Source organism: Cryptomeria japonica, chromosome 9 (assembly GCF_030272615.1).
Source record: "Cryptomeria japonica chromosome 9, Sugi_1.0, whole genome shotgun sequence".
Taxonomy (NCBI): domain Eukaryota; kingdom Viridiplantae; phylum Streptophyta; class Pinopsida; order Cupressales; family Cupressaceae; genus Cryptomeria; species Cryptomeria japonica.
The window spans coordinates 518905091-518931411 of NC_081413.1; the positions used below are offsets into that span (position 1 = coordinate 518905091).

At 41.0% G+C, this 26321-nt stretch overlaps 1 protein-coding gene across 7 annotated transcripts in view; it reads right to left on the reverse strand.

Moving 5' to 3' along the window:
* The window catches only part of LOC131066905 (varicose-related protein), a 146858-nt gene that overhangs the window by 80517 nt on the left and 40020 nt on the right, over nt 1–26321 (reverse strand). The window lies entirely within an intron of this gene.

The following is a 26321-nucleotide window of genomic DNA, read 5'->3' on the forward strand; positions in this document are numbered from 1 at the left end:
TTCGATAAGCAAGGTCCCGCTCGGCCACCAACTAGTGCTCCCGTGACCGCTTCACCCTGAATGCAGCCTCCATGAGCTCCTTTTGCTTCACCTCCAACTCTACCGCAAGGCTGGTAACGCGGGTCTCTGCTATGGTCCTCATCTCTGACTCAGCCGCCAATGCTACTCTCATAGAGCTCAATTCTCTCTTCACCATGTCTAGAACCTCCTCTGCACGACTGGCTCGGGCTTGCTGCTAGGCCAACTCCGTCTCCAACGATGGGATGCGAGCGGCCAGCTCCGCAGCTCTATCTGCCTGGATCTGAGCCTCCCGGAGTCGGTAATAGCCATCCCGCACAACCTGCTCAATCTGTCTCACCAAAGTCTGCACTCAACTCTCTCCGGCCACAACCTGACACTACCACTCTACTCTCATCTCAAGTAGGTCTATGGTCGGCCATCCCCATGCCTCAAAGCACCTCTGGAATGCCTCTCCTACCCCCGTAGTAGCAAAATCACGTAGGCTCTCCAAGGCTGGTTGAACAATGGATTCCTCAACTGTGGAGGCTACCAACCGTTGAACTGCCCCTTCCATCTCAGCTAAAAATTGTGCTATGGCAGTAGGCTGGGTCCTCCCTACACCTCTGTCCTGAAGGCCCATCTGTGAAGGTATCTCCTCCTTGCCACTAGTGGGCAAAACCAGCTCTGTAGGATGCTCCACCAACTCGACTACCTCTACCTGTGTAGGATGCTCCCCCAAATCGACTACCTCGGCCTATGTAGGATAGTGAGGTGTAGCAGGTGGTGGCCCTACCGGAACTATGGGTGGGGTAGCATACCGGTCCAACCATGTGTCTGTGTCCTCCACTGCTTCCCCACTGTCCTTTGCTTGCCCCATGCCTTTCGTCCCTATTTCCTGTTCTGTGACAGGTGAGCGCACTGGAATACAAGGAGTGGTGGTCACTGCAGGTGTCTGCATTATAGGACAAGGATGCATCAACCCGAATGCTGGAATGGCTGCCCCAGGAAGGACTCCCGTCGTCACCCCAGACGAGGAAAGTGGTGTCAATTCCCCATCCACGTGCAGGAATGCTGGTGTGAATAAGAACTGCCCTGCTCGAACCCCCTCTCCTGGAGGTCATGCCACACCCCCTGCTGGCAGTCTGCGGGTTCCACGTGGTACCTGGCCAAAAGACACTGCACAACCGCCCTCTTCCGTACCAAGGGTCCCTGTCTCCACCTCTACTTCGGCCAGCTTCGAGAATCGGAAAGTAGTGTCCCCTCCAGAACACCTCGATGTCTCCTCGAACTCCACACTCTCGTCTGCACTACTCTCTGCCTAGCCTGAATCGATGTTGTTGGCCGACACCACCACCGGGACCTGCCTTCTTCTCTTCCTGCTGGTCTAACCCTCTCCACCAGCCGTGAGTGCGTCCAACTCTATCCAATAGAAAATAGCTGGCTGTAAGGAATCAATGCAGTCTCGTGGTCGCCACACTCTCAGATTGGCTAGTACCTGTACTCGTACGGAGTCCAAAAACAACCCGATGGCATGGTACGGCATGTAAAAAACTTTGTGCTTCAGCATCAGGAAATCGTGGGCTCTATCGGATAACAAACTCGCCCAATCATATACCATACCTTTCTTCAGGCCCTGCATCAATCAATCATAGGTACCACTGCATCCGACGCCCTACTTGCGCCACTTAATCGACTCTGCATCAAATTGAGCAAGCACTGCCAGATGCCAGGTTTCAGGAATGTTTTCTTTAACCCTCTGCCCTGTCGTGCTAGAATCCTTGCCCAGTCAGTTGTCGTCAAGTCATCTCGACACATTTCTTTTAACAGTTGCGTTTTCCGTTCTTGGGACATCTTCGTTGCATTTTTGTCAATCTTTCTCCCTTTATCCGGGATGCCAAAAAACCCTCTCAAAATCATCTGGATTGAAAGAAACTATGATATCTGTATGCTGAAACTTCAATGACGACGTACGCAACTCTGGATCATAGGTTTTGATCATAGTGCGCAAGCATGGTTCAAATTCCTTAATAGAAAAGATGGGCATTTGTACTGCGTCATGGACGCGTGCTTTGGCAAGGGTTACTTTGACCTCAATGTCGGCTGGGGTTAGGGTCGTTTCCCACCATTGTCTGCACGTACTGTCAGTTAGTCCCTCAAACGTCACAGTGTCTGGCGTGACTTTGTGCGTGCGTGCATCCTGCACCACGGCCTTCCCCCAGCTCATATCTTGTTGGTCACCCATTGAATCCTTTCCATGTTGTCCTCTCTGGGATTCCTATAGCCTCCTTCGCCAATCTAATTTCTTCAACCTTCTAGTTGCCTGCTCCATCAACTGAATTTTGTTTCCTGGGGTTCAAATGCTAACCGTTCCCAGTGTCCTAACTGTCTTTTTCGCCAATTCCGGTATGGTTGTACGGCTGCCTTAGTGTGTACGGCGTGGCAAATTTTGCTCTTGGACGGTTGCAGGATGTTTCGACTTCTTTCCCTGATTATGCTCATGTACTATGGTCGATTTCGCTCCTCATGTATAGTGTTGGATGAAATGGTGTACGGAATATGCACCTGGTAATCAAAACATCTGTCAATTCAAAACCGTACTAACCTTTCTCTTTCCCTGCGGATCGACTAATTTGCCATTGTACGGCCCTTTTGCCTTCTTTTGACACCAATGACCGTATGGAATTGTACGGCTTTTTCTCTTTCCTGGCGCTTGTGACCGTACGGAATTGTTCCGTACGAAAATGCCCGAGTCCGTACGGTGTCCTTCTACAACTTCGTACGGAATTGTTCCGTACTAACAAGCGATCCCGTACTAACAAGTAATTTCGTACTAAAACTAGTAATTCCGTTGGCCTGGCAATGCTTTCCGTCGACCTGGCAATGATTTCCATACGGAAATTTCCTTCTCACTGGACCCAGTCCATACGGAATTAAGACTGTTATTTCGCCATTTCCAATGTATGTTGCACTTTATTTTCCTTCATGTCTCCACTAATTAAGTCCCATTTTAATATTTGCCAAAATTAAAAACATTGCTTGTAAAAGAAATATCAAAAATGTTTTTTTGTTTTTTCCAAAAATTTTCAATTTTCACGGTCTGGGCGTTCTGGTCGTTCCTGGTAAACCTTTAATTTCGAGCCGTTGACTGCATCGGGTATTTCCTTGTCATCGAGCGTCCACAGTTTAATGGCTCTGTTTGCGCCAACTTCGTGAACCTTAAATGGACCCAGCCACTTTACCTTGGACTTGCTAGGCTTTATTTCATTGCGTCCATTAAACTTCAGCACAAGTTGTCCGGGAGTAAACTGCATTCTTCGCAGGTGTTTGTCGTGCCACGTTTTCCGCCTCTGCTATGTCGTCTTTGTCGCCCACTAAGCCATCATTCGTCGCTCATCCAATTTGTTCAAGGCGTACAACCGCTCTTGGAGACTCTCCATGTCGCCTAGTCTGTTGTCAATGGCGATCCAAAGACTCGGCACCATGAATTCCACTGGCACCACCGCTTCCTGCCCAAACATTAACTGGAAGGGGGTCTGTCCTATGGTGACCTTATACGTCGTTCGGTATGCCCACAGTACCGACGGTAAGCGTTCCTCCCAATCTTCCTTCTCCACTCCGCAAGACTTGTAAATCACAGAGACGATTATTTTGTTTGTCGCCTCGGCTTGCCCATTCGCCCAAGGATAGTAGGGGCTTGATAAGGAGTGGAATATCTTGAACTCCGTCATGAGCAACCGGATTATGTGATTGACAAAATGTCCTCCCCGGTCACTCGTCAATTGGATTGGAATCCCGTACCGTGTAATGATTTGCTCGTAGATAAACCTTGCCGTACTGATGGCCGAATTGTCTAGCAGAGCCCGTACCTCGACCCACTTTGTCAAGTATTTTGTGGCCACCACGATGTATCTGCACCGTCGGGCTCGACTTGCCTTCAAAGGTCCAATGAAATCCAGCCCCCATCGTTCAAACAATTCCTGGGCATTGGACAGGTTGAGGGGCATAAAATCCCTCTTCAACGGCCTCCCTACCTGTTGGCACGTGTCACAACTCGTCACCCACTCTCGGGCGTCATTGTGCAGTGTCGGCCACCATAGCCCTGCCAATAGAACTTTCCTGGCCGTGGTGTCGGGCCCCATCTGCCCTCCTGCCAGGCCTTCATGTGCTTCTCGTAAAACACCTTGAATTTCTTCCTCCAGGACACATCTCCGTAGGACCTGGTCAGGTCCCATTTTATACAAAAGGCCATTAATGAGTTGAAACGTCTTACTCCTTAGTATGAGCTTCCTTCGCTCCCCTGGTGGCATCTCTCTAGGGAATTGTGATGTCGACAGATATTCTCCAATGCTTGTGTACCAGCTAAGAAGAACGGCAATGCGGAATAAGTGGGCGTCCGGGAAGTCTTCATTTACTCCTTCCGCCGGTTCCCCTGACTTGATTCTAGATAGTTGGTCGGCTATCACATTGCTTTTCCTAGGTCGTACAATAATGTTGAATGTAAACTCCTGCAGCAAATAGCAACCATCGGCTGATTCGACCCTGAATGATTGGCTTATTCACCAGGTACATTAACGCTTGGTGGTCCACATAGAATGTGAACGGTGTGGCCAGTAAGTAATGTCTTAACTTCTGGACGGAGTACACCATCCCTAAGGCTTCCCTCTCTGTTGTACTCTAGTTTTTTTCCGCCTTTGACAGGAGTCTGCTCGCGAAGTATACCGGGTGATCTAGCCCGTGATCGCCAACCTACGCCAGTGTGGCCCCTATGGCAATGCGTCAACGTGTACATGGAACTCTTTGTCCCAATTCGGATATGTCAAGATTGGCGCACCTACCAACCGTGACTTCAATTCTTGGAAGGCTTCTTCCTAAGCCGTCCCCCATGCGTACCGTTCACTTCTCCTCATCAGCTTGTCCAGAGGGCAGGATACTTGAGCAAATTTTTTGATAAACAGCCTGTAATACCCTATGTGTCCTAGGAAGGATTTGACTCCCGTGACATCTGTCGGTGCCTCCATTTCCACTATCACCTGAACCTTGTCCGGGTCAGTCTTGAGTCCAGCCTTACACACTATGTGTCCTAACAACTTCCCTTGAGGCACCATGAATCTGCATTTTGGGGGATTGAGTGCTAGGCGGGCTCACTTTCATCTCTCCATCCATTCGCCAAGTGTGGCCAAATGTGCATCCTGGTTACTGTAGATGGGCCAGTCGTCAAGGAACGCCTTGAAGTTCCCTACTGACATCTTGTCAAATATGTGAAGGATTATCCACTGGAATGTCGTTGGCGCGTTGCATAACCGGAACGACATTCGGTTATATGCGTACACACCATCTTCCACTACGAAGGTCGTTTTTTTTGTCCTCTTCGACAATGGATATCTAGTTATATCCAGAAAATCCATCCATAAATGAATAAATTTCATGACCAGCCACTTCCTCCAAGATGCTATCCGTAAATGGTATTGGAAACGGATCCTTTATGGTGACCGCGTTAAGGCATCTGAAATCCACGCAGATTCGGATCTGGTTTGCCTCCTTTTTAAGGGATAACACTATGAGCGACACCCACTCGCTAGTCTGCACTTTAAAAATAATCCCGGCTTCGAGCATACGCTTGATTTCATCATTCACTCTCATAGCATAGTTTTTATTCATTCTGTACGGCCTCTTCCGTACAGGTACGGCCCCAGGTACGAGTGGAATATGGTGTACACACAGTTTTGGCGGCACCCCTTTGAGGTCCTTGTACGTCCAGGCGAATACATCCTTGTATTCCATTAATATTTTAAACACGGCGGCTTTCAGGACTAGATTCCAATCGCCCTCCAACCAAGATGTTCCTTGACTCTGCTTCCGTGTCGAGGTTTGTAGGTTTTACGGACTCTTCATATCGGATTGGTTTCATCATGTCAAACCTATGTGCTGGTGCCTCGTTGACAAGAGCATCCCCTTCCGTGTATTCCCCGTACGCTGGCGGAAGTTCATTTCGTCTGGCTCCTCGTCAACCTACAACATGTTGCACCCATACAGCAGCTCGTAGTCTTCCATTTGCCAGTGGAAGAGCCCATTAAGGGAATCGGTCTCATCTTCCGAACATCCTTGGATTCCCAGGACGCCCTCCTCATCCGGTTCCCTTTTGTACTTTCCTTCGTCAACTCCGCCCTCATCATCCGATTCCGATTCTGATGCGAGTTCTTCACTCATGAGTTGTGTTTTCAGGTCGATAATGAATTTTCGCCCGGCTTTCTCCATGGACAGCGTGTTACGCTTCCAGTTGTGATTCGCTCTAGCCGCCACCAACCATCCTCTGCCAAGAATGGCGTCGTATCCTTTCTTCGCGAGCGGAATCACCACGAAGTCGAGGACAAATGGTTGTGTCCCAATGGTCACTTGTTGCGCCATGAGCGTTCCAAGAGGTTTGATACCATGTTGATCCGCTCCCAGTAAGTTGAAGGTTGACGACCACAATGTCGGCTTGCCAAGCTTCTTCTAGGTTTCTTCCGGAAGCACATTCACTCCCAACCCGCCGTCAACAATGTTGTCAGTCAAAATGGTGCCAAGTATTCCCATTTCTACCACCGTCGGGTACCGACCACTGTATAGTGTCAAGACCAATGGGTCTGTTGGTGTTCTGCCAGGAACATCCGTATTCCAAACACCCGACTCTGTGGAGTTACTTGCAACGTACGTAGGAGTGTCGTACGTAATTGTGGCATCATTTCCAGGAGGTCCCTCATCTTCACAGGTACTTCAATCTGTAGCATTTGATTCAGGATATTTTCCTCAGCCTCAGAGTGGGAAGTACTTGCCGCTTTATTGAGTGTTCCCTTGTGCCAAAATTTCCTTCGCCACTTCAACCTTCGCCTCCAGCGCCCACTGCTTCTCCGTGCGAGGGTTCGGGTATGTGGCCTTCTTTGCCTGTGACCGTGTGATTGCCAATACCCGTTCCTCTGTCCTGTCAATGTTGAGCAAGTTCACTCCAGACTCTTGGCAAGTTCCATCATCGTGGTCTCCAAGCCCACACCATTTGCATAGTTTTTGTGGAGTTTCTTCTAAGGTGCATTCCCTGGCAAAGTGGCCCCATTGATTGCAGGCTCGGCACTGGATCATTGGTCGTCCCTTCGCATCATATTGGATCCGGCTCCTATTATTATTGTTATTATTGGTCTTCCCCCCTTGCCGGTTGTTCCGGTATCCGCCAGATGATGCATTATTGTTGGCGGTTTGCGAAGTTCCGGCAGTCGGCTGCTCTTGCGTGAAGAGAACTTGTTGGCTCCTAGTTTTCATATTGTAGGGACATTACTTTGTCAAATGTCCGGCAATCTGACAAATGTCGCAAAAAGCCTTCTTGGGGCAGGACCCCTTAGTGTGTCCGTCACTCCTACACTCCATACACCACACGTCATTTTCTTCAGTCTTACTTGTACTCCCCTTCATGGCTTTGAATTCCTTCAACATTCGCTCCATATCCTTTTGGAGCGCGTGCACCTTTTTACTCGATTCGCAACCACTGCTGCTTTCCCCGACAGAGTCTTCATCATCGTCGAATGAGGATTTATTACTTTTCTTCTTCTTTGGCGTTTTGTGTTCGCTCTCCTGGTCCATCGCCCTATTATAGGCGTCGTCATATGACGTCGGGGGTACAATTTTCATCTTCTTCGGTAGGGAGGATTTCAACCCTTCAACGAACCATCGTTTCTTCAATCCATCTGCCAGTTGGCTTTCCATTACACCCAACAATTCTTTCAGCCTTCGGTTGTATGCTTGTACTATCTCCTTGGTACCTTGTTTGATACTGTATATCTTGGCTACGATTTCATTGTCATCACGGAGCAACCGAAACTCCTCCTTGAATTCCTTCTGTAGATTGGCCCATGTGGCCACTTTTTGCTTGTCAACATCGGAGTACCAATCTATGGCAACTCCACATAACGTGGTTGGGAACTACTGTACCCAGTCATCCTGGTCCGTCACTCCGTTGGCGAAACAAATAGTTTCACATGTACGGCAATGTCGTACGAGGTCTTCCTTGCCGTCCCCTGTGAACTTTGGCAATTTTTGTTTACTTGCCATCCCTCCTTTGGGTTTTGCTACTCCTACGCCTCTTGCGGCTGCGCCTACCGAACCTGTGCCTACTGAGCCTCTGCCTCCCGAGCCTACCCCTTCGGACGTTGGTGCTACAAAAACTGGCACGTTAGTGACCGTCGGGTTACTTTGACTGGCAGGGTTTGATGACCCCGAACCAAACAAGTTACTTCTCGTACCGTGCCCTTGTGTCTCCCGAACACCTTTGGTTGCAACGGTACCCACAGTCTCCCTGTTTTCGGTCTCGGTTCTCGTCTCCATCCTAGTCTCATCTCCTCTGAACGGTGTGTACGGGTCCACCGTACTTCCGTGGCCGATCTCTTCCAATGTGAGGGACAAATCCCCCAACCGTTTCCTCGTGGTTTCGATTAGCACAGATTCTTGATCCTTGCCAGAACCATGGCTGCCACTTCCTTCCTCGGCGACCTTTTTGAATCTTCTCCTTCATTCGGCTTGTTGCTCAAGAATTAGTGCTCGTTGGGCGGCTTCCACGTCCCCTACGTATTCTTTTTTGTATTTGTCTTTATTTAACAGATTGGGCATTAATTCTACTCTTTCTTCATGGGTTAAAACAAGACATCAAATTAAAAAACAGAACACTTTTATTACTTCATCCCTCGTACATAATGTAAGTCACTGACATACTCATTACAATGGGGGTGTTCTTATTTTTTCTCTCTGACCGTCAAAGTTCATGTATTGCGCTCATCTTCTTGGCGCTCCCTAAATTCCCGTAGAATTTGCTGTTGTCGGTTCTCTCGGTAGATGTCTTCCCTTCGGTTCTGGAGAGCCAAAAATCCTTGTGCCAAAAGGTTAGGTAGTTCGCTCATCAACCGATTCACAGCGGGGCTTACTCCGAGCGAACTCCACACAACATCTTCTGGGACATCTTTGGCGGTGGCTTCCCTCCGTACGTGTGTTTCGATTGCCGCCTGTAGGATGCAGGAGAAATCCTTCGTGAGTGTCTTTTCCCCCTCGAACAATTCTTCAGGTTCTCTGTCAGGGTCACTCGTTCCTTCTAGTAATGGTCATCCCATTATGTGTGTGCCATGTAGTACGTCCTTTTCCCCGTTGCTCCCAGGTTTTTACTTAGGCAATGGCACTAGATGTTTTCCCCGTAGGGTGTCAGGTTAAGACATTGCATAAATGACAGAAGTACACAGAATATATGGAACTCACAAGTGTTCTATTGATTCATAATAAGCCAGTACATACAATGATAGCAATATGTTCGACTACAATAGCATGTCCAAAGACTAGAAACAAATACAATATAAAGGAGTCTGGTCAGTTACCCGATGCCAACTGCCAATAACCAACGGGTTAACTGCCGATGCTAACACAATTTACCTTAATGCTTAATTACCCGACAAAAAAGAAGGTCTGATATTCAAATGATAGTTTGAGAATTTAAAGATGTTTGTGTAAGTAGTATCTTTAATGAGGCAATTATGCCTCTTTTTGAGAATACAAGTTGTCTCTTAGCTCCTTTTTTAAGCATTAGATACAAATGTGTTGTAAGAGGGGATGCATCAGACTCATGCTGGTAACAAAAACCTTTTATCTTATGTTTGTCAATATTGTTTGCCTCATACCCTTCATATGGACATCCTGCAACATGAAAAAAATACACGACCCATGGCATAATGATGCTTGTCAGGGATTGTGGATTAAGAAATTGATTATTAAGCAATCCTGATTTCCTTCTATATTTATTTGTCATAAAAAAAAAGGTCATACCCCTAGTTCATGTTTATGTTACCCAGGGATGCATCTCCGGCCAAAAAGGGGCCATCCCCATTCAAAAACATCCCAGGGACACAAAGACAAGTCGGAAATGTCCCCGGCAGATGTTTTGGAATTTGCTAGAAATGTTTGGGGACAGCCAGAGGACACTTAGACACCCCTGACCATCCCAAGGATGGCTAGCCATCCCCTACGGCCCAGCCAAGAAAAATGTTCAATTAAATAAAGAACACTCAAATAATGAAAAATAAAGGGGTGTGGGGGTCCTTGGACAGCCAGAGGACACTTAGACACCCCTGACCATCCCAAGGATGGCTAGCCATCCCCTACGGCCCAGCCAAGAAAAATGTTCAATTAAATAAAGAACACTCGAATAATGAAAAATAAAGGGGTGTGAGGGGCCACCCCCACACCCCTTTGCACAAAACCTAAACCTAAAAACAGCATTGTAACTTCCAAAACAAAGAAAAAGAACTCATATGTGTCATTTTGCAAAGTGTGAAGAGAGAAAGAAGGAGAGTACAGCTGTGAGAAACCAAGTGAAAGAAGGAAAGAGAAGTGAGCAAAGGGCAAAAGAAGATCAAGTCTCCATCATTTGAGGTAAGTTCATTATTTTTTGTTTATTTTTACAAAAAAAAATTGTTTTTGTCAAAAGTTTCATATACTTAGGAGGATTTTTTTGCTTGTTTGTGTTCTATGTTTGCATTTGCAGCTGTTATTCACATTTTCAACCAAAAAAAATTAAAAACAATGAGCACTTGCAGCATCAATGAGGGTAGCAAGGGTCAAAAAATTGAAATTGAACAAGCATGCCAAGGTGATAGGAGTTCTTCAAGGAGTGTGTGTTTCAAACAATCCATTTCAATGCCCTTCTAGCCTCTTGAAAGATTATGCAAAGGGACCATTTAACCCAAAAAAACAACTTCTACAATTTGCAACAGCCATAGATGTCAAGAAAAAAAGTCTGAGGGGAGTAGAGTATGGCTATGTCAAGGGGTAAAATTTGTAAAACCATAACATTAGGTCAGAAGGCCGAGGTGACTAGGTTGCACATGTTGGGTAAAGTCAAAAAAAAGGGATATCAATAGAGTGTTTACAGCCTAGTGCATCATTGTCTAGTGCTGATGCACTACTACTGTTGAGCTTGAGAGTCAAACGGGAAAGAAAAGGTCCACTAGTGTTGCAAGCATGTTTAACATGCAATCATGAGAAGAAGCTAATAGTTCTATTGCCAAAAATTTCTATGCCAATGTCATACCATTTCATGTGGCAATGACTCAGACTCCAATTTTGATGTAGTGTTGGGAGATGTTGATTAGGGACAGCTGCATTTTTCTCTATTTTTGTCATTTTGTAGTTGAAACTTGCAGGTCTTGGGAATTTTGTTGTAACTTTTATATGACATATATGCACATTGTCAACGGATGCAATTAAATTTTATTAAAACTTAATTTATTTGTCAGTTTCTATGAAATGAAAATCTCAATTGAACTCTAATATTATGTGTTAAGGTTCTAGATGTATATGGTGATTTCCTTATCAATGCTATCATATGAATATTTGAAATTTTCTTTATTTTTTAAAGTTTCTCTATTTTTTTAATAGTCATCCCCTTGCGGTCCCCGAAAAATGGTTCCCTCCTTCCCCATCCCGGAAACTTGGGGCAAAATAGGACTTCATGCAAAATCTACATCTTTGGATCTCTTGTGGCAAGACCACTGCAATGAGAATCAACTGTTGTCCAAATCCTAGAAAAGAGTCCATTTAATTGTTGATGATGAAGAACAATACCAAATCATTGTCTACTATTCATTGTGAGTTCACTAGTAAAGTTGAAGATGTTGATATTGGTCCTTACAATACTAGTCTAGATAATATTGATGCATATCATCCTTGCTTTGATGATCTAAATGATATTATTGATATAGGTCTTAAGTTTTAACATATTTGATAAGAGGACAGTTGCAGAACATATGAAAGAGTTAACAGTAACACAGATCCACACATAATTGTCTTTTTTTAGAACATATGGTAGATTTGTATTTTTGAGTATTGAGGGTTTTTTAGTTCAGCATTTTGCGACTAAATGTTTTCTTACCAAGGATTTTGTTCTCTCCAGTGATTTGATTGAGTAAGTTATACTTGCCTTGTGGATGAGATGGTGTTCAAAGAACCTAATTGATTGCTTGGTGCATATATTGTGGATTTTAGTTGTTTGATGATTGGGGATACAAATGTATGTAGTCCATGTCAGTTGTTGGATATTTTTTGCTGTGTTTCGGGGGTGTTTTGATTTCCTATGGATTTTGTATTCATTTCAATGAAAGGATACTAAATTTTGATTAGGGTGATGTTTTTTATGTAAACTTTAAATGGAGTTTATTATGGCATGGTAGTTGTTTTGGTTCAAAATATCTCTCCTATTTGAGTATGATGTATAGCAATAGTATGGATAAGTCATTTGTCTAATCCTTTAATTTGTATTTGAGGCCATGGTTATTGATGTTTTCCTGTTGTTAATGATTTGGTAGGGCAATTAAAGAGGTCCATATTTACAAAAGTTCTATATGTTGAAAATTCCTGAGGACGGCTTATAGAATCCTCCCATTAAGTTGAAAACCTAAAACAATGGCTTATCGGAGACTCATTATGGAAAACCCAAAAGCCCATCATTGTGTGGTGTGCATTCTATAGTTTGTAATTGTATACACACATGATAATCTGTGTTGTAGATTAGCATTTGTAGAGTAGAATTTCAAGTTTAGACATTGCACCTAGAGTTTTCATTATATACAATGGCTCATGGAGCACTTCAATTTGTATTTTGGCTACTGGGTATAAGTTTGGTGACATTCCAAATATGCTTTTATATCCTAGATTGTCAATGTAAAGATGGATTTAACTATTTTGGGCTTTATTTGACTTGCATAAACATGTAATGTCCCCTTCTCACATGTGAGCAATTGTTTAGCCATTAGCTTATTTTCCAAAGTTTTCCCATAAACTAATTAGCATTGGAAAAGATAAAATAGTTTAAATAATTTAGTTGTCAAAATGTTACTTTTCACTATGTTAATTTATAGCTTACATTAAATTATTTTTAAACGAGTATTTTAAGTGTACAAATAAAGTGTGTTGTCAGCATAAATTGTATGTTGTTATGTTTGATAATATTTGTTATCCGACAATGTATTAATTAATTGTATTGAGTGGGTTGGCAGTCTCAGGTAGTTATGTGTCGGTTGGTTGACGGTTGTGTACCTCTCGGCAACCATCAGGTCCTTTAAATATGTCGTGTACTGCCAAGGAAGGGGGACGGTATTGTCGGATCTGTTGTAATCCTTGGCCGACCACCTCTGGTCTTCTTCTCTGTAATGATTGCATGTGCGAATAAAGATATATTTTTCTGCCATGTCTACCATGCATTGTCATGTACATTGTTATTTTCTATATTTAATTTACCAGTTGTACCAGCAAACAAAGTGTCACTAGGCTCAAGGTGATGAAAGTGGTCATAAGGACACTTAATATTATAAGGAGAAATGTTTATTTTTTGAAAAAACAATGAAAAAGAAAAAAAATGTTTTTGAAAAAAAAACAAATAAAAAGCAAAAAAGAGCTTTTTTTGAAAAAGCGACAAAAATGTTATCAGAGAGGATTGGGTCATGAGAAGAAGGCTTACTATGTTATTTTCATTTTCTAGTCTCTCAAAGCAAGAACTTGTGTTCTTAAAATGTCTTGAGGACGGTGTGATGTCCCCATATTATCAAATAATACTAATCTATATCTGAATATTCTCATGCATAAATTATTTAATTATGAGTTTAATCTTCATTCAAATTAAAGATTTGAATGAACCTCTTAATAATAAACAGATTATTATATTACATATTCCATTAAATAACATCTTTATATTAAAATTCTTATTAATATTTCAAGATCATTAATTAACCACTAAATCCCAGAAAAGAAGTGATTATCAACAAAACAGTAAATAAATATTTAGAATAATCATCTATATTCAGCATACTTCAGTAATGACAGACCAGATCTAACACATGTCAGATATGTCTGCCTTTGCATCAATTAAATAGACCATACATGAATTAAAAGGCAGCGATCATATTATTATTTATATTATTAAATTATATTCTAAATCATATGTTTACATGCTGCAATCTGATTAAGGGAGTATAACGGTTTGTTGAGGGCAGCGAATAACTAAATAGGGATTAGTAATAAACAGACACCTCCTTCTCCAATGGGTATAAGTTTATAACCACCAATTAGAAACATGACTGTTCAGCGATTAGGGAGGGTATAAGAGACCCATTCCCATGCATCCAAGAAGGCATCAAATGTGAACAAATATCAATGAAGTAGAGAAAAGGCAGACTTCAGATTGATCATTCATTGGCAAGCAATTTACAAACAGCAGATTGGTATGCTATATCTGCCCATTATGAATTCAAGGATTAATTATGCTTATTGACAACTATTAATTCTGGTAAGAAAGACAATAAATATACATATGATTATATTAATAAAATGATAATAAATATGCATATGATTATATAAATAGAATAAGCCTATAATATAAGATATATATATAACTATTAATATATATTCGTAGTCTATAATAGTTTAAATTTTAAAACTACATTATAGTATTAATTATAAACTATAGGGGTTCACTCCTTGCCCGTCAAAGTGCCATCTATAATAGTGCATAATAGTATTAATTTTAAAGTGTACAATATTAATTATATACTTGTCCGCATCAAAATCCATGGGGTGGGGTTTGTAGAGAGCTTGAATCATATTGAAGCCACGATTTAGAGCAAATTTGCCAGCTGCTTCGACACTATCTCATATGCCCCCACAATTGAGGAAGATTGAGGCCCTTTCAAATTCGGTTGATGACTGCCATTGATCCTCCCACTCCTCTATTTAGAAAATTTCAGAGGTCAGAAAGCAAACTAAGGGACAAAATAACAAACTGTTTTCACGTTGATTCCATGCTGACTCTGATTCCATCTCGGATCTGCCCTATTTCTGAGCAATTCAGTAATTTCATGAGTTTTTCTAGGGTTTGTGGGTTTATACGTCGTTTTTTTTCACTTTTATTGCCATTTTTGGGGATTTTTAACATGATTTTAACGTGATTTAAATGCAAAAAATCATAGAAAATTGGGTCAACGTTTTTATCATGAATCGGGGTTTTTTCAGGGAATAAATCGATTGGCTCCAAGATTTGAGATTAACTGGGTATAATCACAATTTTTTGCAGACTATTGCTTCTTTGATCAGTACTATATCAGCCTCTTGCTTAAATTTTCAATGTATGCTTCAGCTAGGTTGATGTACACACATTTTGGGTATGATATTTCATACTCATTTTAAGTCATTTAGAGTAATTTATGTTATTGCAGCAATCTGATTTTGTGATCAAAATATCATATAAAACTTGTTCCAGAAGTATGTCAATCATTTATGATATTTTGTAGTGCATTCATGATTGCCTTGTAAACTCCAGACAGTAGTAGTACTAGAGGTATATATTTGCATGCATTTTATCTTGTAAAGATAGATGGTTTATTGCCAGTTCATATGCATATCATGTTGATTGGTCTTGTTTGGTTCACCGCTAGACCCAATGAATTTCATTAGCCTGTTTTTGCATCGAACAAGATAGTGTAATCAACCATTTTAGTTTGAATCAGCTTAGGCATTATGCCAATGGCTTGCATTAACCTAAGTTACCCGTTCGGGTTCGGATTCGGGTTTGGATTCGGGTACGGATTCGCGGATTCGGCAAAAAAAAAAAAAATTCTTGGGTACAGTTACGGGTTCGTCCACACATATATATATGTTCAATATATACAGTCCATACAAAAATAAAATATACAGTGTGACTTTCCATACATAAAAGATAGATGATAAATCATAAATCCACAATTGCCAATGCCAATAAATATTCATATATCACAAATGTAATCAGTAAACTAATAACTAAAGTCTAATATCATATTCATAATTTGCAAAAGAGATAATATTCAAATTTCAAGTCTTTTTTAAAAAGTCATGAAGGGGCGAATTAGAGTTTTATTATAAAAAAATATTTTAAAAAGTCTTTTTTTCTTTTTTTTTGACCCATGGGCCCCATTTTTGGGAACCCACAGGCCTGGGTTCATGCGGGTCCTCCTGGGTTCACCCGAGTCCTCCTAGGTTCGACTTGGGTTCCTCTCGGGTCCTTCCCAGGTGGCCAGGTTCCCTATGGGTCCTGCGTCCTCCTGGGTTCGACTTGAGTTCCTCCCGGGTCCTTCCCAGGTGGCCAGGTTCCCTGTGGGTCCTGCGTCCTCCTGGGTTCGACTTGGGCTCCTCCCCGGTCCTTCCCAGGTGGCCGGGTTCCTGTGGGTCCTGTGTCGCAGGACACACAAGGAACCCGGCCACCCAGGAAGGACCCGGGAGGAACCCAAGGAGAACCCGGTGAGAACCAGGACCGAGCAAGAACCAGGACCCGGACCCAAGCCAAAAGGGGAAGAACCGGTATCTTAGGCATTAACGCATGCTTACCACTAAAAAAGTGTTGATTTGAGGTTGGTTGTGCCACCTATGCACTATGGTTGGCTTCCCGCAAATTCATTATGTTTGCATACATTGTATGCTAGCAATGTGGTCGAAGCACATCTGCTCTCACATTGCAACTCCAGGATCTCGGTGAACAAAAAGTGCGAAGGCATTGCATATACATTTTATATCCAAAAAATATTAAAAAAAAAGTAGGGAGGTTTGTTAAAATGGTACCAAAGCTGGTGGTCTTGCCAACCTATGATTTTAGAGCTAATCGTGTCATGCAAAGTTTGTGATCTCATGCTTCCCAGTGATAGAGAAAACAGATAGAGAGAGTTCAGAAAATAGTTTCAGTTCCCTCAAAATCCAATGCAGTAGTCATTTCTAGAGGATAGAACTCAAAATTATACCCCAGAGGGTGTTATAGAAGTGGTAGAACAGAATATAGTAGATAAAGGCAAGGAGATAAATATGGGTGATAGTCCTCATGATAGGACTGAAAGGAAATTTGATATAATGCTGGACATGATGCCACAATTGCTCATGAAGATGGACAAAAATACGAGCATGCCTCAGCAACAAAATAGTGAAGGAAGTACATCAAGAACTACAAATCAACATAGAGACAATATAAATTAGTCCACTTGAACTATTATTGGTTCTGCTGCTAGGCCATTTCAGCCTACCTTTATTAAAAGAGAAGAAGAAATCCATGAGCCAGAAGTGAAAGTGTTGATGGTTGATGGTTGATGAGATCAATGCACACTATATTGAGTATCGAGTTCGTCCTTAATAGATTTGAAACGAATTGTTCCTTGATCAATTTATGAACCAGGAGAGATCCAAAAGTGGGACTAGACAGGAGCATAGACCCCAAACTCAACAAACGGACTACCAAAAAGGATTGGGAAAACTAACACTTTCCCCATTTGATGGAAGTGAGATGAGCACAACACATACATGGATTCAAATGCTGGATACTTATCCTTGAGACCCATGGCAAAGGATGAGGCCATTAAATTTGCAACCCTTCATCTTGAAGGTGTCCATTAATGGTGGCACTATGGGCTAGTTACTCAAGGTCATGCTCTCATAAATTCATATGATGAGTTTTGTAGGAGATTAAAGGAGAGATTTGCCAGAAAGAACCCAAAGGTGCAATTCCGTTAGTTACACCAACTTAAGCAGAATGGTACAGTTGAGAGTTACATTAATGAGTTCCAAAAACTTCTTGTCATGGTCCCTAATGTCACAAAAAGAAGGTTGCTTATGTTGTTCACAAAAGGATTCATACAAACACTTAAGAACTTAGTCAAAGCCTTCAATCCTACATCTCTACAAGAAGCAATCAAGACGACTCTAGCTCTTAAATCTACCCTTCCTAAGAACAAGTTTCAAAAGAAGAACTTCCCATCCAAAAAGCCATTCCAAAAAACTTACAATCAGCCAAAGATTTCAACCGCTGAGTTAGATGAGGAGGTGAAAAATGAAGTGAGAAGGAAGAAATTATGCTTTGCATACAAGGAGCCTTGGGTTCCTGGTATGCAAATTGATCCTAAAGAAAATGTACTAGAAGAGCCTAATGAAGAGAAGATGGTTGAAGGTACACTTGCCCAACATTCAGATACACGAAAGTATGATCCTTTTTGTCACAACCCTAATTGTGTCTCGGCCCTAAATTTTGTGATGACATTCTTGTAATATATGTTCATCTGATTATGAAACCTAATTACCATAACAGTTAGCCCTAAATTTCTATGATGACAAGTTTGCATACTTGCTTTATTTGGTTGTGTAAATTAACAACCATGATGGTATTGACGAATGTAGTTATTTATGTTGAAATAGTAGCTAGCTCAGATACCTATCTATTGTATTTTAATGTTGTCAATGACAATTAAAATACACATGTATTATCTATTATGTAAATCGAACTTAGGGCTGGGCCCAAATACATGTAACTTGTAATTATGTCTTGCTTGGGCAATACCTATATATAATTTAGCTTGTGGATAGGACAGGCCCAATAAATGTAACTTGTAATTTGGTCTGACCCTAATTGGGTGATGTAACTTGTGGTCCTATATTGAATGTAACTTGTAGATAGGGTAGGCACAATATGTATTTTGAGCGATTATGTAATTGCGCTGGGCCCAAACTCATGTAGTGTGTGGTAAAGGCAATCAAGCAATATCGTCTTAATAGGTCAAGACCTATTTGGACAATATACATAATATTATTATTAAATTAACAAGGCAGGCCGACTTGAGACTTGACACCACAAGTCGTATATAAGCAAGTCATTTGCACAGCATAATGAATCAATTTTTATACAAGGCGAATCATTCTTAAGGCTGTCAACACATGTAATCTGCTCTCCAACATTTGGTGATCTCTCTCTCTCTCTTGTGCGAACTTGCTCCTCATCCATTGTGTGAAGGCTAGCTGTTAGGTGATGCTATCAAGATCTTGCGAAGCTAATGAAGACTTGCCTTGAGCAAATTTGATGCTGATGATAAGGGCTGCAATCTCCATTATCACATAAAGAGGAATTCAGATCTGCTTCAGATCTGCTATCTTGTTGGTTGAACAGCAATCTGAGATAAGCACACTTGCCTTGTAATTGCCTACATTTCAAATAATACACATTGTACTTTGTGGCTGGGTTTTTCACCTCCAAGAGGAAGGTTTTCCCAAGGTATTGGTGTGTCTTGTTTTGTGTTTTTATTGCTGTTACTATTCTGTTATAACCTGATTATTTAAGATTTACATCTGATTGCTTAAAACTAATGTTGGTTGAAAATTTTGTACACTTGGGGAAATATACAAAATTGTGGTTTCAACCACAGCACACGAGTAAAAAACTCTCCTAATTAAGGGAAGGCTCCCCCTATCTAACTAAAACTGAAATAAAAACAGGATGGTACAGCAGTCTTCCTTCTTTCTTTAAGAAAGACAATATCTTTTTCTCTTCACAGAAAAGGATAGCGATTGAATATGAACAGTAATAACCACTTTTAAGTAAAATGAGAGAAAGGAAATGAAGTTTCCTGAAAGCACAAAGACTTCCGTCACTTCCTTCGGGACGGGACAACAATATCAAGCTCAAAGACTTGACTATTGGAAGTCCTATCTACCCTTTGCTATACTAAATTTCACAATGAATAAAAGACGACAACACAAAGACTGGAATAATTTATTCTTTTAACACAAAGACTGGAATAATTTATTCTTTTAACACAAAGACAAGAACTAATGCAAGCTCAAAGACTTGCTGCTATTTCTTATCAAACAATAATTTTTTCTCAAGAACATACGCAAGCTCAAAGACTTGCTACCCTTCTAGAGATTTCCTATTTTAATTAATCTTCTCTACTTGCAGCTCAAAGACTTCAAATCAGATTGGACTAAGCTCCTTTAGAAACACTTTGCATAGAATAAATAAAAAGAATGAAACTCAAACTTGTAGCTCAAAGACTCAAAACTTGAGTAATCTTTCTTTATTATTCTTCAAAACCTTCAATTCACATACATAAGCTCAAAGACTTCTTGCTGTAAATTTGGCAGAGTTTTTGCTTGCTTTCCCAAAAGATATCGATTACAAAGGACCCTCTCTTCTATTTATAGGAGAGGAGCCTTGAGAAAAAGGTGGGAGGATCCTAGCTAACTTGAGAAATTCCCTCAACCACCAAGACCTATTCAACAACTAATTATGACTTCATTAACTAACTAAGACTTATTCCAACTACAGTCCTAATCGGACACAACTTGTAGTTGCCTTACCAGTAATTACAAAAATGCAAGTGATGACAACTTGCCGAAAGGGAAACTACAATTCTGAAATTACAATTTTAAAATTTTACAACAAGTGTTAAAAACACTTAAGTTGCAACTCTTGAAGATACGAACAATTCGAACTTCTGAATAACTTTCTGCAATTCATCAGGATCTGGTTCATGAGTGTTCATAGCCACCACCCTAGTTTTTACGATGACATCATGGCATTGGCATAGCGTGGAATTGCCTTTTTCCAATGCTGACCGGATTTCCTGCAACTCAGTTTAATACTTAATCAATATTTGAATGGAAGCGACTGAGAATTGCTCAATTCTCCATTCATCATGAATCTTGAGTTGCAGGTCTGCAAGAACTTCTTCGTCGGGCAGCAGCTCATCATTCTGATTTAAAATGTCGCAGGATGCCTTTTTGCAATGGGAGGTTACATCTTGAAAGACTGCTTCACGCAACTTTAAGGTTTCATCAATTTCTTCAATGAATGATTTGAGAACAAGAGATTTGTTCTCCAGAAGTTCCTCATATTCAATGTACGTGACTCTGGAAGGAATTACGTCATGCACCTGAAGAACGCCCAACTGATGTTGAGGCATCTTTCGCCAAGAAACTAAATTTCCCTCAACCTTCTCCAAATTTAGTTTGAAAGCACCCAAGATTTGATTCAACTTATCTTCAATGATCTCCAATTTAACCATCGTTTCAAATACCTGTCTTATGACTTGTGAACATAAGTCATGCAGTTGATCAACCCAGGTGTCTAAGGCTGGAACCTTTTGGGCGGCTCTCTCGATACCTTGGATTGGTTCGCTGACCCTGGAAGAAATAGGTACTTGGCCTTCTCCACTTGAAGGTTGAGTAATACTTTGGATAGCTGCCATGAGTCTTTGATTCTCTACTTCCAGTTGATCTTTCTTGGTCAACACCTCATCATACCGTTGTACCAATTTAGCCACTGTTTGTTGAGCATCGTGCTTGACCACCTCATGAGTCTGCTTACCCAATTGAACTTTGGTGATCCGATAATCAGCTGCTTGCATTTCTTCAACTAGTTTATCTGATATTGGTTCAGCAATCTCTGCCACTCTCATCCGGTTTTCATCAACGATCACCCTTGAAACTGTCTTTGCCCTCTTAACAGCTTTAGGTTTTGATTGTTTCAACTGTTGGTAGTCGAAGGGATCAGGTGAGATCACCTGCTTCTTCCTCTTTGCAGTGAAGGAACTAAGCCATGGAAGTAAAGCCATTAACTCTGATTCTGGGATAGAGGGAGAAGCAGTTTCTGTTTGAATAACAGTGGTGACCTTGGGAGAAGTGTCCGTCTGGATAGCCACCATAGTCTGCTAAGTGACGACAGGATGTGATGAAGATGTCATGAACTCATCAAAACAGGTCATAGAAGTATCAATATCAGACACAGGTACATATGAAGGATCTTCTGAAAAGATATTCAACAAATTTTCCTGAGGATGGCCTTGAGATGGTTCTGCTGCTGAAAGTGGGAGGACGTTCTGCGAAGATTCTGAAACTGAAGGGGCAGATTGAGAGCTCACATCTATCACAGGAGGAAACATGGGTACCTCAATAGGAAGTGAAGAAAGAGAATTATGTGGAGACTCTGTAGAAAGTGACTGAGGAGCATTATCAGATTGAGTTTCTTCCTCTAAAGCTTCAGGATCAATCACATGAATTTCCAACTGTGGCTTCTCCTTGCCTTGAACTGTTATTTCCTGAGGAGGAAGCACCATTGCACGGCTGACTCACAATTTAATCCTCGTACTAGAAGAGGATGCACCTTCTTTGTTGTCTAGTTGAATTTCAGACTTCCGCCCAAGAGGACCTGTAGAATCATCTTCTTTCCCAACCTTAATCTTAATGAGCTTGACACCATTATTCTTTAGCCAAATATTGGTATTGGCAAGAACTGACTGAAATCTATCCAAGATAGAAGTGCCTTCCTTGTGGGACCAGTGGATAGAAGGAAGCGGAGCCTCATCAACATTTTGATTGACAAACTCAGGATCAAGAACGTTACCATCATCAATCATACCTTGTGGCACGTTCACGAGGTTTAGATCCACAATCTGTTCTGCAGTGAGTCGGCAGTAATCCATCTTGCGAAACTCCTTTTCGGTACGAAGATCAGCCCAAATATCTTCTATCCGGTGTACATGGATGAAGGTCTTCTTGATCTTCTCCTTCATGCCTCGGTAATCGAAATCAGCTCTAGGTTTGAATCTTTTGAGTCTGATTTCTTGCAACTCAGTCTCCATAGCCCTGGCGTTGATTGAAGTCATTAGAGAATATTGACCAATCTTCAATGGGTTGTTGGAAGAAATACCCATGCCAACCTTGTGCTTAACTGACTGGTGTGTATGCACAACCATGATCTGCCTTCCCAACTCCATGAGAATAATCTTATCTGTTGGGTACCGTGGGAGCATGTAAGGCTGCCCGCCATAGCATCCAACTCTCATGTAGGTAAAAGTTGGAAATTGGAGAAACAAACAACCATATTCTTTCACCTTTTCCCATGCTTCATCTGAGACTCTTTTGTTTTTCAGGTTCTTGTCAAATTGACACAAATAATGACCAAAGAAAGCATACTGAACCCTTCTGAAATGAGACCTACTTGATCTTAGAGGCAACTAATCATAGTATTCCCAAACCGGTACAAGCATGCGGTCACCCTTGGTGGAAAGACCTAGGAAATGTCTAAGTGATGCAGCAATATACACGAGATATGAATTCATGTAGAAGGTGAAGGTAGTAGGGACAACCGCAAGTTGTTCACACAAAGCATCACTGATGATTTCACCCCAACAGATGTGCTGAGACTGCCTTACTAACATAATAAATTGGTACATCCAAGGTTCAAAAACATTGGAATGCTCCAATCCCATCATACGGCTAAGAAGAGTAATAGTATCACCGATCTCATTCTTGAAATCAAACCGATATAACTTTGTCCATCTGGTAAGCGCAGTGCGAGGTTCATGAATCCATTTGTTCATATGACGCTTACAGTCTTTCTCCCTTTTGGCAAAGTATCCAGCTGCACTTTGCTTAGAGATCTCTATATAAATGGTTTTGGAAGGTATTTTAAAAACCCTCTCTATAGCTTCTGCATCCAGGCAAATGATCACTTCCCCGTCATCATTTCTAATGACTCGTGTCTCTTTGTCAAAATGATGAGCACATGCTAGAATAAATTATGGTTCTAGGACAGCAACTGGAAAGGATGCGGCATGATGGATATGGCTGTCCAGCAACAGTTGCATATCACCCTCCTCCGAATCTTCAATCCTTTGTATGAATTCGGACATGTCAACATGCCCTATCTCAGTATCCTTGATATGATCAAGAGAGGAGGAGATCTGTGACTGCGGAACTTCATTCTGATATTTATCATACCTGTATTTCATCTTTTTTGGAGTGGGAGATGATGATACATCTGTCATCTGGAAACAACTGGGAATGCTGCAATGTAAATCCAAGAGTATCAAGGCAATATCAAAGTCAGTATCTTTAGACATTTTCACTCCTCCAAATGAGAAAGTTCAACTTTCGTATTTTGGTTTTGTGAGAGGAGATATAAGAGGTGGAAAAATAAGCTTTGGACTTATTTCGGGTTTTGAAACATGTTTTGCAAGTACACAAGAGGGAATTACAAACGTGCAATCGGGTTTTAAATTCCGAATGCAATTATACTTGCAAAACACAAAGCATGAATAAATGGAAGGAGAATGAACTTTCAGTTTGGAAGTTGGGAAGAACACATTTGCAATTGGTTTTCTAAATCCAAATGCAAACTTATTTACAAACTGAAAATCGAAGGAATGGACGGAAAAAAGGTATTTAGGCATGCGGGAAATGACGAAGATGATAAGTACGGATGAGGGAATTGGAAGCAGATAGGTAAAAATGAATTTCGGGAAGATCACTTGGAACTTTGTCATGCCAAAATGGGAAGGACTTTCAACTTGCAATCCAAATTTCAAAACCCGAAATTGGGAAGAACTTGATTTTTTCATCATTGAAACTTGATTTTTGGACTAAAGAATGTGAAGTCTTTGTCCAACAAAGGGAAGGACACATTTTTAGGTAGAACTTTTCACACTTGCAAATTTCTTTGCAAATTGGGAAGATTGCAAATTGAGAAGAACATATTGGGAAGAACAAATTTTTCTTGTTTTGAAACTTGATCTTTTGGATCAAAGAAGGTTAAGTCTTTGTCCAAAAAAGGGAAGAACACATATTTTCCTCTTACTTGCAATTGGGTTTCTAAAACCCGAATGCAAGTAAAGAAGGAGAATTTTCAATGGGGAAGAACAACTTTTACTTTACAAATTTCTTTGTAAAATGGGGAATTTCCTCTCATAAACCCAATATGAACATGAACAAAACCAAAACTTAAACAAGAAAATGCAAGGAAAGAAACAAGAAAGAAATACAAAAATAAAAATTACCTTGAAAAGATGAGGAGAGATCCAAGCTTGTAGAGTCAACCAAACATGGAAGATGAAACCCTTTAAATAGAATTTAAACAAAGGAAGAAACTTGGCCACGCATGGTGACCAAAGAAAAACCGATTTGCTATAAAAATGCCATGAAAAATGCCAAGGAAGTAGTTCGAAAATGATTTGATTCATCATTAAATACAAGAGAAAGCAAAAATGATTTAGAATTGAAAGCATAACTTGAATGAGAAAGGTGTGAAACTTGCAAAAAACGTGACTGGTTTTTAGGGCGTTTTTGCAAATCGATTCCCCAAAACGCACACAAAACGGTTTGAATGAAGTTTGAAATCCAACGCATTTATGATTAAATCAAAAACGCCTTAGGAAAGGGTAGATTCGAACCTCCAAACCATGGCAAATGGCACAAATACATGATTCAGAGAAAAAACGTTGAAGAAGACAAATGGCGAAAATCAGTTTGATAGATGCGTAGAACAAATAGATGCGTAGAACAAGGGTTTGAATCCTTCAAAGTTGCAGCAAATCCGCATTTGGAAGGAATCCCTATCCTTCCTCCAAAAAATTCAAACCCAAATCAATTTGCAAAGGCATGGGAGAAATTTCGGGTTTTAGAAATGAAACAACAAGTTTTCAAAATGTTCATATTTTTGCCTCTAAGGCAAATTTCGGGTTTTAGAAAAGGAATACAAGTTAAATTACTTGTAATAGGGAAATAGAATTCCCTTTACAAGTGATTTTACTTAAAACATGTAAAGGGATTTTAAAATCCCATTTACAAGTTCTATTTAAAAATAAAAATAACTTTTAAGTCATAAAAACATGTAAAGGGGTTTTAAAAACCCATTTACAAGTTTTACAAAACACTTAAAGTCATTCTACTAATAAAGGGGGTTTTAAAACCCTTCTTACCAGTTTCCAAAAACTTGTAAATTGAGAAAAATTCCCCTACAAGACCAAAAGCTTCAAGGGGGTTTTGAAAAACAAATTACCAGTTACTGGTAATTATCGAAAAATTCCCCTACATTGAAGCAAAAACATAGCAAACGGACTCGAAACGCGACGAAATTCGAAACGTAGCTTGGGGATGGATCAACAATCGATCCAATCCAAGGATGGGGCGAATTTCTGCCTCGGGAAGCGTGCCATAGAATAAAATTTTTCATTTTTTAATAAAAATTTCCATGTGATAGTCCAATTTTTGAAATCAAAAATTGAGGACAACAACTAACATGGTATCAGAGCTTTAGGTTAATTCTAAATAATCTGATTATTAGTTGTCCTTCACTTTCATTTTGTTGTTAGTTTTGCAAGATGGTTGCAGGTCTGAAAGTCGAGGACAGACTTGAAGGTGCCCTAAATTTTACACCATGGAAGGTTCGTTACAGTTTGTGAAAGATAAGGATCTGACTGAGCCTTCGGATCTGGATAAGCTAAAGCAATTCAAGAAGTCTACCGTGAATCAGAAAGTTCAACAGCAATGTCTGCTTGACAAATTAAAGACATCGATGGGACGATAACAAGAATAAGATTTCAGGTGCCCTCATTCCTCTATTCTCAATTATAGGGTCCACCTAGTTGGAGATTTGCATCTGATTACCTTATTGTTATTAGTGTCTTATTAGTGCACAAGGTTCTCTTGCT